Genomic DNA, 5,488 nt, shown 5'->3' with positions numbered 1-5,488 from the left:
TATTTGTCTCCGTCGTAAATATTGCCATCATGAACAAATTAATAATGACTTTCTGTAAATGCAGAAGAATCTATACTATTTATAAAAGTCTAAATGTTTATTTAATTATTTACCAATAAAACTTTTGAACGGATGTATCGAATTGAAATTTGATTTCCCTGAAAGATGTGAGTCCCTAGATTGCTCTTATCTATATATAATCCGTAACGAACAACGCCGAGTCACACGAAAAGCTCGAAACAAGGGTTTTTGGATCGTTTCGTTTTTGTCGAAAAAGTTACCTGCCTATGTCAACGAAATATAGCAGTGTGTGTATACAATCGTTGCAATACTTTTATGACAGGGCTTGTGGCGCAATGGATAACGCGTCTGACTACGGATCAGAAGATTCTAGGTTCGAATCCTGGCAGGTTCGTAATAATTTTATCCAACGTTTACTTATTATTCTTACCCTTTGTTTTTTCAGTGATTTTGTTTTGTGCATATGGGAATTTCCCATACTCTGAGTTCACAGGGTAAGCGTTGATGGTAAGACAGTGTTAAGTGTACTTGATGTTGAGTGTACTCGATTTTGTGTTTGTGTGTGCCGACGCGGCACAGCCGCTAGTTCATAATAAAAAAGAAAAAGCTTGTAATAAATGTTTGTTCGGTTGATGTGTTTTACCGCATGTCAAACCTTACTGAGTTATTTAATGACGAGTCTGGTATTTTTGGAAAAAAAGGTTTTAATAGTCCAAGTCCTTTATATCTTCAACTAATTGTTCATGATATTGAGTTTGGTTGTTTTGTAGAGAAAAATATTATTTTTTTGGCTTGGCATGAAATGATTTAGTTTTGCAAAGAAAAATAGAAAAAGTAAACAATAGCATCATGGTTTGGCGCATTTACGCCAGAAAGCCGATCGTGGGGATCTAATAACACCAACCAAAACGAATGTTAAGATGTAATCTATATGCAAAAGGGGAACTTACATGTTGATGGCTAGTTTGAACAGTCACGCATTCAAATTTGGTTGTGTAATCAGATATCAGAGCTTAATCTTAATAATAACCGATAATAATAAAAACAAGCAATAATTACGTATGCAAATTTAATTTTATAAACAAATAGAGGTTGCTAACTCGTATTAAATGATACTAAAAGCATAGTTTATTTTATTATAGAATGATGCATAAAAAATACTTCGCAGAGATTCTTTAGTTAGGATGTCACGAGTGAGAAGTGAAACTTATTTGGATCAATTTTTTAAACAAATTACTCGCATCTATTTTCTTTTATTAAGATTTACCAGACGTAATTTTTTTCTTTTTCGTGAGTTTCGCATTAATTAGCGGTTTCGGTTTTTACAATAAGATTTACCCCATGAGTGTAAACAATAAGTGTTGGAGAGAGCAAGATGGACCTGGGACAACCGGAGTAATGTGCCATAATGATGTTATAATCTCCGGGGAAAGCTCTGTCCGACATTATGGAAAGGTTGATCTTAATGTCTGGGTCAGCCTGGATGTAGGACCATTGAAGAAATACGCCATAATGATGCCAATGCCAAGGAAAAGCTCTGGCTGACATTATGAAAACGTTGGTCAGAACAAAAACAGCCTACTAACCTCTTTTGTAGAAAACAACAAACTGGACAAAAGAAAGGTTATGAAATAATTTGATGGTATAAAAAGACATAAAAAGACAAGCGACAGAAAGGAAAAAGAGACATTTTGGCAGACGAGACGATTCGGCAAACAACCCTTCTCCACCCTGACCTTTATGGTGTTGTGATGTGTTGATTATCACTTGAATTGCGATGAATGAAAAATAAACAAACCATTTTGATGAGTTGTAAAAAAGTGTGAGTTGTTTTCATTCATGTTTGGTACAGCTAAAATGGATAACGCAACTGACGTATAATTTTTAGAAACACAAACTCATATATATATATATATATATATATATATATATATATGAAGAGTATCCACAAAGTCTGGCTACATTATGTAACCAGACTTTGAGCATCCTGTAGATTATGTAGCCAGACTTTGTGGGCACCCTGTATATATATATATATATATATATATATATATATATATATATATATATATATATATATATATATATATATATGTTCAGTAATGTGATTGATAATTTAAAATTATATAATTTGAATTTTAAATTATCAATCACATTACTGAATATTAAATTAGCTCTAGTATATTTACCTGTCGAGCTTATTATATATCTAAATTACAACGAGCAGTTTTTCTTTCCTTGTATTTTAATTAAATTAGTAATTTTACTATTACATTAAAATACACTCTGCTCTTAAGACTATTGCTCTAATCTCCTTTAAATTTATATATATATATATATATATATATATATATATATATATATATATATATATATATATATATATATATATACAGGGAGCCGACAAAGTCTGGCTACATAATCTACAGAATGCTTCCACAAATTCTGGCTACATAATGTAGCCAGACTATGTGGACACCCTATATATATATATATATATATATATATATATATACCATAAGAACAGCTGTTATTCATAAAAATAAATCACTTAATACTACTGGGCAATGACGGGTAGCGTTGCTAGCTAATCCATTAAGGAATATATTATGACCAACGGAAATCACACGGTAGCGATTTTAGTCAAAGGATTTAAAAGAGAAGACGTTATTTACAAATGTTCATTCATATTATCGGTATTTGTTAAGCAATTTGGAACTTCATGTTTTCCAGAATTGCATATAGATACACTTAAACTTAACTACGAGCGTTTACTTGACCATATTCATGGATATTCAAATATATAAATTAACGAGTATATATGTTCGCAATACCACATATATGATGAATATGTATATATATATATATATATATATATATATATATATATTGTATAATATATACAGGAATTTACATTTATATCGGTAGTCGGTACCGACGGTTTCAAGCCCGGTAGATGAGGACTGCTCTTAATGTCCGCCTCAGGCTCTGTTCAGCCGACTCTCATCTCGAGAGCCTGAGGCGGACATTAAGAGCAGTCCTCAACTACCGGGCTTGAAACCGTCGGTACCGACTACCGATATAAATGTAAATTCCTGTATATATTATACAAAAAATATATTGCTCTTATTTCGAGAAAGGTTTTTTCCCCTAATAATAGAGCACTGTATGGGATTTCTTTTTCTACAAAAAAGTACAAGTATATATATATATATATATACGCTGACAAAAAATAAGACACATATGTATATATATAGCAAAAGTGGTAATTAGTAAAAACATGAAGAAGGTGCTTAATACTATTGCAGAGCAAATATATTTTTTTATTTTATTACCGTTTTATCAGTTTAGTTACATATGTTTCTGTTACCGAATCGTATCAACGATCCAACAACTTATATATAATGAATACCTTGATTTATATGCATATAAACATTATTTTTTTGTTTGTACACAATACAAATTATTGATTGAATCGGTTATAACTAGGACTATGAAAACAGCATATTCTTTTCCTATTTTTGATACTTACCTGTATATCCATTGATATCTTATATGTTTTATGTAGAGTGATGCAGTTCTTGGTTGATTAATTGTATTTAACTGTATCGGATATATACTCGAGAGTCAAAACCATGAAAAGAATATGCTGTTGTCATAGCCCTAGTTATAACAATAGCTAACTGATCCTCCCCAGGCGACAGAAAAAGGTTTTCATCCTTCTTTCAAAAAGTAATATTCTCAAATGAATACGAAAATAAAAACGATCGTGCAAAACATTGAAGTGGAAAAAGTCACGTGATTAAATTACTTCTTTCTTTATCTTCTTCATAGTTTACCGACGCGACCCTTTCTCAGCTTCTCCACAGTTAATATTACTTGCATAAACAGATATATTTCCTTTCCTCATTTTTAGCGAAGCTCGAAATGTAGAAGTAAAAACGATCTCTTGAATCACAACTATGAGGTATTTAGATGTCAAGGCATACTGAAAAGATGGGTTACGGTGTAACTGTCTGTTGATTGCTATATATATATATATATATATATATATATATATATATATATATATATATATATATATATATATATATATATATATTTCTTTTATCATAGATATACTTATTTAATGTTAATTTGTACTAAAAGTAGTTAAATGAATTCATGAATGTTAACAGGTTTTCAATTGTACATCCATATCTATACAATAATGCGATAGCGTGTGTGTTCTTTTGTGTGCCACGCTTACATCCGGGCCGTTTAATTGTTATGTTTCTCTATTTTTGTCATAAATATTTTTACCAAGAATTCTTCATAAGTTTTGGTTCAGTTTCGACTATAACTGATGGCACTTAAATCATCTATTTTTTTAATAAATAATTTTACCAAAATTCTTCATAAGTTTTGGTTTCATTTTCGATGATGGCTGATGGAACTCAATATATATATATATATATATATATTATTTTCAAAAGTTTTTATTTCAGTTTCAATTCAAGCTTACGCACCCACGTCATGTGGATATACTTTTTAAATTTTTGAAATCACCACTTTACAACATATAAAAATCGACACTTTACAGCATATAAAAATCGACACTTTACAGCATATAAAAATCGACACTTTACAACATATAAAAATCGACACTTTACAACATATAAAAATCGACACTTTACAGCATATAAAAATCGACACTTTACAACATATAAAAATCGACACTTTACAACATATAAAAATCGACACTTTATAACATATAAAAATCGACACTTTATAACATATAAAAATCGACAGAAGATAAACTCTACAAATCTATACGAAATCTGCAAGAATTAAAATATCATATTTAAGCGTACTTTTCGACCGAGCTTTACCGGGCGTTCGTGCTAGTTCAGATAAATACTTTTGCAGGTTTAACAAAAAAGCTACAATAATATCAAGGCATCTCCATTTACACTGAATATCTATAGAATGCCAACATCAATATATTACATATACACAGTCCTCTGTGGAATTTTCACGGGTCCCGCCAGTAAATTATGATTATTATAAGTAATAATTACCTGGCATTTTCCTAAGCTCTCATCATCGCAGGTTGAGTGAAACGACAATCAAGTGTCCTGACAAGATGAGTTAAGTTTCGTATTATTATGATTATTCAGACTACTGTTCTCATCTTAAGTATCATTTTTAAACGTTTTGGTCGAGTTAACCCCTGACATTCTTTAAGTGTATCGTCTAACTCAGGCAATATTCTATCGAACTCAGAAATGTACACGAAATTCTGAACAAATCCTTAATTTGATTCACGTGAGCCCCTTGCTCCTCTTTCGTCAGTGATGACTGGTTAGACATTTTAATTAATACGAAATTGCATTTTGAGTGTCGCCCGCCTTAAACCGCCAGAAGAATGTTACTTACAACTAAATTTTACCCCAGTTGATTAAAAAATGTTTCTCTTTGAAACTAT

General features: G+C 30.9%; 1 non-coding gene across 1 annotated transcript; it reads left to right on the top strand.

Moving 5' to 3' along the window:
• Positions 1–342: 342 nt before the first annotated feature.
• On the top strand, positions 343–415 carry Trnar-acg (transfer RNA arginine (anticodon ACG)). The gene has a single exon. It is a non-coding gene; the product is annotated as a tRNA-Arg (tRNA).
• The last annotated feature ends 5,073 nt before the right edge of the window (positions 416–5,488 follow it).

The sequence above is a fragment of the Euprymna scolopes genome, chromosome 4, assembly GCF_053919585.1.
Source record: "Euprymna scolopes isolate OS-2025 chromosome 4, ASM5391958v1, whole genome shotgun sequence".
In the NCBI taxonomy this organism is placed as follows: Eukaryota; Metazoa; Mollusca; class Cephalopoda; order Sepiida; family Sepiolidae; genus Euprymna; species Euprymna scolopes.
This window is presented reverse-complemented; position numbering and strand designations above follow the sequence as displayed.